We start from the raw sequence: 12,000 nt of genomic DNA, 5'->3' as shown, positions 1-12,000 counted from the left end.
CTCTCCCAAGATAAATGTTTCTGCTAACTCTGACTGCTATTTTAGCAATAGCAAAGGTCACTGGAAGAGAAACTGCCCGGAGTATCTTGGAGATATGAAGTTTGAGAATGTCTCAAAAGTCTCAGTCTCAAGTATTTATGTTATTGAAATTAATGTTGCGACCTCTCTTAATGATTGGGTACTGGATACCGGATCATGTGCTCATATTTGCACGAATATGCACGCACTAAGAGGAAGTTACGCAATAAGGAAGTACAACTCCGAGTTGGAAACGGAGCACAAGTTGCAGCCGTTACAGTCGGTAGGATAGAATTGTACTTGCCTAGCGGGTTTATTCTGGAACTAGAAAATGTCTATTTTGTTCCTACCATTTCTAGAAATATCATATCAATCTCGTGTTTAGAGATGAATGATTTCTCGTTTGTTATAAAGGACAATAGATGTTCTATTTATAAAAATGAGACATATTATGGATCATCTTACTTGTTAAATGGTCTTTATATGCTAGAAATGGAAAATCCCGTGTTTAACATCAATAACAAAAGACTCAAAACGTTTCATGAAAGTATTGACTTACATGAGACATAAGTCTGAATCCTTTGACGAGTTCAAGGAATTTAAGACTAAAGTAGAAAATCAACTGAACAAAAGTATTAAGGCATTACGGTAGGACCGTGGAAGCGAATACTTGAGTTATGGTTTTCAAAACGTACTTAAAGGAATGTAAGATAGTCTCACAACTCACACCTCTAGGAACACCGCAATGTTACAGTGTTGCCAAGAAAATGAAACAAACCATGTTGGACATGATTCGTTCCATGATGAGTGACGCCACCATTCCAAAATCATTTTGGGGACACGCACTAGATACTGCCGCACTAACGATAAATATGGTTCCATCCAAGTCAGTTGAAAAGACTCCATACGAGTTATGTTTTGGGGAATCCCAAATATGTCTTATCTTAAAAATGGGGTTGCAAAGTATTTGTCAAACGCTAGACGTCTGACAAACTTGATCCCAAATCTGACAAGTGCTTTTTCGTAGGGTATCCTAAGGAAACGAAAGGATATTACTTCATTTACCAGTCCGAGAACAAATTAGTTGTTGCTCGTCATGGTATACTTTTGGAGAACGAGTTTCTTGCAAAAGGTAGTGGGAGTAATGTAATACTTGAAGAAATTCAAGATACATCACACAATATAATATCTAAAACAGATCAGATAATCCCACCACTTGATACTTCGGCTGATAAGCATCTGGAAGAACCAAATCCACAAGTAGCTGTGGAAGAGGTTCTAGTCCCGAGCTCAAGTACTTCGATGCAAGTTGAAGTAGAACTGGATCCGCAGACAGTTGTGGATCAAGTTTGACAGCCTGAAAAAACAAGTGCTACGTAGGTCAATGAGAACAGTCCATGCACCCGAGAGGTACTTGGGACTGCACGAGGTCTCAGTTTTGACACTGAAGATCCTCTGACCTATGCGGAAGCAATGGATAGGCCTAACTCTGATAAATGGCTGGAGGCCATAAGATCCGAAATACAGTCCATGTATGACAACACGGTTTGGAACCTAGTTGTACCACTTGATGGGGTGAAGCCCATAGCTAACAAGTGGGTTTTCAAAGGAAAACAGACATGGATGACAATATGACTATTTACAAAGCACGGCTAGTAGCGAAAAGGTTTCAAACAAATTCTGGGAATTGATGAAACTTTTTCACCCGTGGCTATGTTTAAGTCAATTCGGATACTCCTAGCAATTGCCGCATTTCATGATGATGAAATATGGCAAATGGATGTCAAAACCGCATTCTTAAATGGAAATTTAAGAAGAGGATGTGTACATGACACAGCCTACGGGTTTTGAAGATCCAGAGAATGCTGGGAAGGTATGCAAACTTCTTGAATCCATTTATGGATTGAAGCATGCATCACGGAGTTGGAATCTTCGATTTGGCGAAGAAGTCAAAAGCTTGACTTCGTCAGATGCGAAGAAGAATCTTATGTGTACAGAAAAACTAGTGGGAGTGTCATCGCCTTTCTTAAATCTTATATGTAGATAACATACTCTTAATAGGAAACGATATTCCTCTATTGCAATTAGCCAAGTCTTCATTAAAGAAAAGTTTTCTCGATGAAGGACTTGGGCGAGGATGTCTATATACTAGGCATAAAGATCTACTGAGGTAGATCAAAGAGACTTATAGGATTAAGTCAAAGCACGTACATTGACAAAGTGCTGAATCGGTTCAGCATGCAGGATTCTAAGAGAGAATTCCTGCCAATGAATCATGGTGCACTGCTTAGCAAGACTCAGTTTCCTTCGACAACTGATGAGCAAAGCACTATGAGTAGAGTACCATACGCTTCGGCTATTGGCTCTATCATATGCGCCATGTTGTGCACTCGCCCAGATGTCCCGTATGCTTTGAGTATAACGAGTAGATATCAGGCTAATCCAGGCATAAAGCACTGGAATGCTGTAAAGAATATCCTTAAGTTCTTAAGGAGAACTAAGGATATGTTTCTCGTCTACAACGTTATCACCTAATACGAGAGATCGTAAACATCATAAGATGTTTATAATTAATTATAAAAGATATAATTAATATAAAGGTGATGTAAAGATAAGTAGAGTTGACACAGTCAGCAACACAGCTGATCCACTCACAAAATCTCTTCCTCAAGCCAAGCACGAGATGCTTAATGCTTCTATGGGTCTGGAACACATAGAAGATTGGCTGTGTGATTTTTTCAGGATCTACGAGATCTTAGAGAATAAAAAATTTTGTATATAAGTAGGGCCTACGATGATTGGCTCCTAGCTTAAGTGGGAGATTGTTAGTTTGTAATAATCTAGAAGTCAATAATACGATAAATTATCATAAAGCTTTGTTCATGAATTGAATGTTTATTTATATATCATTTTGTTGCCTTGAGTATTATTGAATTTATGGATCATTTCGAGTTCATGACTGAAATTGTGAAACTCCATAATATAGATGATATATACTCTTAAAAGGTCACTGACCAAGGTAATTAGCAGGAACACTAATTACCGCGATAAGGTCAGTATGTGGATTAAAAGATGGTTAAGTTTTACAAACCACCTGACACGAGATGTCATTTTAATCACATAGATACATGTTCTAGGAACATGGTATTTGACAGACCCCGAATGAAACATTAAATAGAATTGTGTTCGTGTCATTTATGTTTTCATTCAGTGTCAAGTTCTACAGTATGAGGTATTTATCGTTCCCACTGAGAAATATGTATGTGTGATTGTTATCTACCGCTGTCCGTAAAAAGCAGTCATAACGGTAGCTTTTCCATATGTATAGCTTGGCTGAGGAAGTGATAGTTTACCAAGAATACTATTTGTCCCTCGTATCTCTATACGAGCTATAGCATCACTGGGCCCCTTGATAGAGTAAGATTATCTGCTAGCGGTATAATTACAAGAGTAATTATATTTGATAATCTGCTCAAGATCAAGAAAAGATTAAGTTAGCAAGGATGACACACATCTACCTTGAAACTAATCTGATAACTATGAGACAGAAGAACAGACACAATTAAATTGTTTACTGGATCGTGATATTGTACAGTACAGCATCATCTGTGTAATTGGATGGTCATGATGTGTTGCCAGATGTCACCCATGACTAACAGAAGTTAAAACAGTTTTAACTCTGTTTACCAACATAACACATATCTTATTGGGTCACACCATATAGGAGCTACTCGGAGAATCTTACTGATTAATTATAAATTGATTATAATTAATATTAAGATGGTTATAATTAATTATACGTGTTATAATTAAATTATAAATGTTATGTAAAAATAACAAGCAAAAACATTGGTTAATTTATAAACGTGTATGACACGTTGTATAAAAGTTAACCGGTTAATTTATAAATGTGCAGGACACATTGTATAAATTATCGAAACAACAAATAACCGCAAGAAAAATATATATAATTATTCAGAATAATTATACGAATATTATTTGTGTTCGGGCCGAGGGCATTCGAGTCTTTTCAGATTCGTCCTTATCCGCATGACACGTCATCGATCCTATCCAGATGACACGTCATCGATACCGAAACAAATAACCGAAAGAAAAATATATATATAATTGTTCAGAATAATTATACGAATATTATTTGTGTTCGGGCCGAGGGCATTCGGGTCTTTTCAGATTCGTGCTTATCCGCATGACACGTCATTGATCCTATCCAGATGACATGTCATCAATCCTATCCACAAGGGCAAAATGGTCATTTCACACCTATGCCACCTTGCATGTGTAGAAGCATGGAGAAGAATGTGGAAGGGTGTGGAAGGGGTATTTTGGTCATTTCACATATAAAAGGATGAGGTGTCAATGGCATATCTTGTAAATAGGCCGAACTTGGAGGGCATTTTGGTCTTTTGCAACCGAATCGAAACACTATAAATAGGGGTGGAGGGGTAGAGAGAGAAAGATATATTCACATATATACATATGCACATTCACATGTATCTTTTCGTGCAGAAACGAATCGGTATTTTCTCTCTTTCTCGGTTTCTCTCCCAAATAGTGTTTCGGTTGAGAAAAGAAAGTTATACGTAGTTGACGTATAATCTTGCGGGTTGTTGTGGAGAATATTTAAGGGATCGATGAATAGTGTTTTACCGAATTTAGCGGTATGTCAGTTTTGCATATTGATGAAACTGAGCAACCGAAAATTCGTGTTTACGGGTTTTCGTCTTTTCCCCGTGAATAGTGTTTTTGCAGAATTCCGCGGTTTACAGTATTTCTGGCAGAAGAAATAAACCGCTCTCCGGTTAGTCCTGGTGGATAACCGATAGAGGTATCACACGTGTGATACTCCGAGTCGATTCCTTCCCTGGTGAGGCTCTACTCGCTCGGTCTGCATTCCAACTGTGATTTGGAAACAAGGTATAAATATGTTATATTAATCTATTTAATTTGTAAGTAGATTAAAGTTTTAGAAATCAATCATGGAGTAGATCTGTAAAAGGATTAAATTGGGTTTTGATGCCAAAGGAATACTGAAGGTGGACCGCCTTGGAAAGTTTCCTGACATACCCCGTTTAATCCTGAGCTTAAGTTGGCCGTAGAAATTTTTGTTCTACGGTCATTCCGCACCTTAAGCCTGAAACGGGTTTCCGGTTAGCACCGCGCGCAAAACCCAACACTCTGAACTTCAGAAATTATCTCGATTTCACCAATTTCCTGCAAAGTAAGAATGAAAGCACAGCAGTACCAAATTCTACATGTAATCACTATAATAGACGTTATTTGATGGCTTAGAATACATGTTTTGGTACTGAAATTGGTCAAATCAATAGGTCGGATATAGCAATATCATGTTACATTTTACAACATATGGCAGATTGAAATATTTTCATATTGCACTATTAGTTTTGCCAAGTTGTGCATGTTGCAAACTGTTATGAAAGTTTATGGATGTTTGAAAATTTAAATTACGTGTTTTATAAGATGTGTTATATAAGTTACAGCATTGAATTATGAATTTTACAGGATTTGCGCTGGTCAAATGAGAATTTTTTATATGTTTGACAATCATAATTATTTGTTTATAAGATTTGTTACATAAGTCACAGTATTGAATTAGGAATAAATCTAATTTGTTTCATTGTTTATTTTTATTTTTATGCAGGATGATATCTCAAAAGAACGTGTAGTTCTTTTGACGAGGCTTCTTACTCATTCCAACAATGAATACATGAGGTTTTTAATGTAGAAGTTATTTTTCCATAGTTTTTTTGATGTTATTATGAATGTTGAATGATATTATTAGGTTTGCTATATTTTGTGGTGAATATTATTCTTTGTGTTGAACATATGCTGTGTGTGGTGAATATTATGGTTTTGTGGAACAGATGATGGATGTATGTTCAGATTTAAAAATTTTACAGTATACATGGAATTGAGTTATAGTTTAGATTTAGAAATTTTACAGTATTAATTGTTTGGAGGTTGTATGTTTTGTTTTTGTAGTTTAAGTTGAAATTTTTGTATTTTTTACATTTTATTTTATCCTTTTCATATGCTTATTTTACATTATTGAAATTTTATAGTTTTTACGTTTTGTTTTCACAGTTTAAATTCACAATTTTACAGTATTGAAAATTTATATTTTTTAAATTGTATTTAATCGTTTTCATTTGCTAATTTTACATTGTTGTAAATTTATAGTTTTTACTTTTTATTTTCACAGTTTAGGATTACAATTTTACAGTATTGAAAATTGATATTTTTTAAAATTTTATTTAATCTGCTAATTTTATAATTTTGTAATTTTATAGTTTTTACCTTTTCATTTCACAGTTTAACTTGATATTTTTACAGTATTGAAAATTGATATTTTTCAACATTTTATTTTATCGTTTTCATATATGAATTTTGCATGTCTGTAATTTTATAGTTTGTACATTTTATTTTTATAATTAACGTGGTCAATTTTACAGTATTCATTATTTTAATGATTTATTTGTGTGTTCATTAAATCGATAAAAAAAAATAAAAAAAATAATCGCAAAATTTAACTGCCAATAACTAACACTAATTGCCAATTTTCTTTTTATCACGTTTTTGTCAAAATAACTGCCAATAACTAACACTAACTGCCAATAACTTTTTATAACTGCAATTTTCGAAAGTACAGTTTGAAAGTATAATTTTTTGTCCTGTTGTGCAAGTTGCAATTTGTTTTTAACTATTATGTGACCATTTCAAATAGTTGCAGAATGTTTTATGATTAACTGATATATTTTATGTAATATATTGTATAATTATACAGTATGTAGAAGTAGTTTTACAGTATTCGCGCAAGTCAAATCTGTGGACAAATGATGGACAAAAGTCTGTGGACAACTAGACGCTTCCTTATTATAACTATTTGTGAAGTGAGTACTAAGTAACTTGTATAATTCACGGGTGTCTGGGTGGAAGGAAAATTATTCGGTATGGTGCTTTGCGCGTGACAAAAGCCACATTTGATGCAACATCCAACTTAGAGAGCACAGATGAACAGAGTGCAAAAAATGTGTTGTACCGTAATATATTGTAACTTTGATTTTGTGCCTTGTCGTGACATGATTAGATTAATTTTTTACATGTCGTATTATGCCGTGATCAAAATATTAAGAGAAGATCACGACACTCAAATAGTCACGCTGTGCTCAAACATGCTGTGACCAAACGTGACTCACGTGACTGTTTAATCATAATTTAGGTTTGTTTATTCAAGATTCATCATTTGATTAAATATCTAATGGTCCTAATTACACAGACTCGCGTGACCACGTGATGTGCCGTAACTAGATCTTTCACATGATATGTCATGTCGTGCCAAAGTTTCAAAAGATGATCACGGCCATAGTGACAATGAACGTGAGAAATTTGCGTTTATTCGCATATTAAACATTTTTTTGACGTTTTTGAACCGAACTCCAAAGAAAACGCAAAAAAACGTATAATACATTTTATTTGCTAATAAAACGCGAGTCACGGATTATTTACGAGAAAAACGCAAAAAAAATGATTTTTTATTTTTTTTCTTCTTTAATTATTGTACCGGATCATTTTCGAATTATACTCGAATCATGAACTTTTTACTCTGCCGAACCAAACCCGAACTATTTGTGTGCCACTATGGTCACAGCGCACAAATGGTCATGACATAGAACACGCGAATCACGACACATAACTGACACACGTGTCGTACCATTATGTGACAAAGCCAGCTTTGTCGTACCATTTTTCCCTATTTTTTATTTTGTTTAAAAAAATTAAAAAAATAAGGAGCATCATTTACTTTTTTTACTTGAATTAATTAAGCGTTTCTATTTTGTTATGTCATTTATTCATAATAATATACTGTGGTTTTGATATTCACATAAGAAAACTTGTAATCAATATTATACTTATTAAAAAAAAATTGATCATAATTTTAGTCCTCAATTAATCCTCCATCTCCATCTGTATATTATTTGTTAGAGAAGTTAAAAAGGGCGATACCATTAGCATTGCTAGCGATATCGGACCAAGTCTATTGTGGGGAGAGAAGGGATGGGGACTGGGGAGGGTAAATTCAATTGAGATGGTCAGGACTCAGGACTCAGGACTCAGGAGGGTCAATATATATATATTTCAGGGACACGCTGTGATGTGAATGGGCAGTAAAAGTTGAGTGAATATCGGGTATTCTTAAACTCACTAAAGTTTACTGCTCTATGTTGGCACCAATTTTAATTTGCTAAATAGTTTTTGTAAATTTAGGGAGAATAGAGGACTAGGTCCTTGTAAATAACCTTGTTAATCTTTGTCTTAATATATATTTGTCAACTATCACCAAACTACGCCTTTACCACGACACCAACTCCCATTTGATGTTAGAATTGAGTAACAATGATATTTAATATATAATTTTCTTATTTAATGTATATTTAATCATAGTTAAACCACATGATTTTTTCTATTTAATTTAAATAATACAAGTGTGAATTACTAATATAATTAAAATTATATATATATATATATATATATATATATATATATATATATATATATATATATTTAATAGTTAGACATATCGTATCCATAATTTTTAAAAATTATCGTATCACCATATCCGTATCGTATCCGATACGATATCCGTACCCGTATCAGTATAACATAGTGTGAAATTCATGCCGACAACACAAAGGGAAACGTAAAGCCATATATCTTTCAAGTCAGATAATAAGCTAATATGATATCTTAATAAATAGGTGGAAATATAATGGTGTAAGTGTAATAGGTATTGTGGATGCTCCTCATGATTTAATGCATCTCAAATCCGGTCTTAGTAGGCCTTTGTAGGCTCGAAAATTGTGCTAGCTGGCTAAAAAAATCCGATGGTCATTTATTAAATGCTCTAAAATGGTACCTTGTGGTTGTGGGTCCAAAAATTAGATTTTGTTGGATCTTTTTTGACCCAAAAATCGTATTTTGGGGCCCAAAATCCGCTATTGTAAAATATTTTTCAATGGCATGCAAAACATACCGAAATATTTTTATTAATATTCGGAATTTTTTTTGTCAAAATTCTCAAAAATTGAGTTGAATTTTTTTTTATCTTCAACATTTCTATTTTTTTTTATTTGAAATCGAAATAGTTCTTTTAAGAAAAAATATTGAAGATCATTCAACAAACTTTTTTCGTGTTTACAAATAACAATAGCAACAATATAATAACAAAAATTAATACTAACAAGAATAAAAAGAACAATAATAATAGTGGCAATATTAAAATAATTATTATTTGGAAATTTTACGCAACATATCATACATATCAGTTTGGTTCAGTGTAGCAGGTACAAGCAAGGACTGAATCATTGATTCGGTCTTTATAAGTACCTCAAAGAAATCAAACTAATGCTTAGGTTCCTTTCATGAGATAACATACAAGTCGGAGAGGGAGAGAGAGAGAGAGAGACGGCTACCGGTGACAAGTCAATTTTCTAAAGACTGTTGTTAGTCCACGTAATGAAAATTCCTGATACGTATTATAATGTTATTCTCAAGTTTAATTAAGCATCTGTTCGATTTTATAGCATCCAGCATGATTTTCACGGCTTCAACAAATCTTAACATTTTCCTCTCGAGTATTCGACACTTCATATAATTTGAAGATTTTTTTTTAAGAGTTAGTTGTTTTTTGATAAAAGGCACAAGGTCTATCTTCATTGAATAAAGTAAAATTACACAATTAGTGTTGTTTTGTTATGCAATTTGTTGGATTTATTAAATGGTATGCCCGTTATGGAAAACCCAAATCCAATATCCGACCCGTTATGAATAGATGTCAACTCATTAAGAAGAGGTGCATTGGTTTTATATAAAACATGCATATCATTTTCTCTCACTCTCTCTGAAAATAAAATATGAAAATAGAGACTGTTAAGAAAGAGAGAAAAACACTCTGTTAATATAAGAAGGTTTTAGGTCGTGGAAAACGCAAGGCTTCCGACCGGCTTCGGTTTATGATTTCTTGCAGAACCAGTAATACTGCTGCACTCGCAACATCTGCTTCCGCACGAAGATTAACGGAGTAATTTATAAGTTCTATTCGTTGATTAACATTGGTATCAGAGCCATGTTATAGCATGTATTCTGGTTTTAATACACACGTAAAATCTGTTATGATTAATTTTTTTTTGAAAATTTTCTGATTTTATTTTCTTTAAATAATTTCAGTTTTCTGAAAAATTTTCAGAAAATTAATTGTAAAGAAATTTTCAGATGTTTTGGAGAATTTCCGAAAATTAATTTTAAGATTTGATTCACAATTTTTTTTGTAAATTTGATAGATATAAATACGGTGTTTATTTTTATAAAACGTATTTAATTGAAATTCATTGTTTTTGAGATTTTTTAAATATATCTTTTGGAGATGCATTGCAAAACAGTGATCTTGTATAGTGGAAATGGGAGATGCAAAGCAAAACCATGCATCTTTAATTTATTACGGATCTAATACAATTGGGTTGGACAATTTTTTAGTCCAAATGAATCACAACCGTCCAAAGACACATTTTTTCTCAAGAATTCTCAAAACTTGCCGAATTTTATTTTAAAGTTTTTTTTGAAGTCGCTGGGGCTTGAACCCGGTCAAGCACCATAGAAGACAGTGGTCTTACCAGTATACCACAATCTATTTCATGTTATGTTATGTTATTCATTCTATATATTATATATACTACAAAACAGATTTTTCTTTGCAACTGCAATTCTTGTTTATATATATTATATATATATTTTTTTAGCCATGGAATTTTTTTTATGGTTGTACGGATTTTTTAAATCTGTTTACATAATTTTTTTTGTTTGTTAAAATTATATATTAAATGTATAATTTCAGTGGGAGTTTTGCACAGTGAATAATTAATTGTAATAAAATTTATAGAATTAAATGATGATTGTGAAACTTAGTGATCTTTTGATTTTAATCTATAAGTATTATTGTTATTAAATTATTTCATAGTTGTTGTAAAACTAGAAGTGTTATGCTAGGTATTAAATAATTTATATTAAGCCATCAGAACTGTGATATGTCCTAACTTAGTTTAATTGTAAATTCTTAGTGAAATGACATATGCATCTAGGAATATTGTGGCAGAACTCAATAAAGGTGAAAAACTGAATGACGATAATTATGAGATTTGGGCCATGAAAATTCAGTATGTCTTGGAAGAACAAGAGGTTCTTTCGGTCCTGGATCATATTCTAACCGAACCGGAAAAAAAGGTACAACTGAAAAGCACATTGCTGATAGTGCTGCATATGAGTCTTGGAAAAAGAAGAACTCCATTGCTCGCATTACATTGCTGAGCAGTATGGACAATGATGTGATGCGTGAGTTTAGGCAATATGAGATTGCAAAAGAGATATGGCTTGCTTTGAAGCAGAAGTTCGGTGGAACTTATGTTACAAAACTGAGACAACTCACCATCAAGTTTGACACTTACAAGAAGCGTCCTAATCATAGCATGCGGCAACATCTCAGGGAGATGTCAAATATGATTAGTGAGTTGAAGGACGCTGACCATGTTTTGACTGATGAGCAACAACTTCAAGCAGTGATTCGTTCACTTCCTCATACTTGGGAACACATGAAGGTGAATCTGACCCACAATGAGAGTATTACAAAGGTGGAGCATAAACCACCATCTCCATCCTAGTATCTTCAATAGTGCCTCCTTCCATCATGTCGTCAGGGTGCCAACTGGCAAGAGGGACAACATCTATGTTTACCGGCATCTAAAGTGTAATTGTCTCCTACGTACATATATACATCCCGATAGTTAATTATATTTTAAATTTTCTGTGACACATCACAGACTCCGATGATATTAAGAATCATTCTGCACTAATATAAATCCATTCATCCGTGCGTCATATATCCCGAAATTTTTA

This window comes from Carex rostrata, chromosome 19 (genome assembly GCF_964058835.1).
Source record: "Carex rostrata chromosome 19, lpCarRost1.2, whole genome shotgun sequence".
In the NCBI taxonomy this organism is placed as follows: Eukaryota; Viridiplantae; Streptophyta; class Magnoliopsida; order Poales; family Cyperaceae; genus Carex; species Carex rostrata.
Note: the sequence above shows the minus strand (reverse complement) of the source record.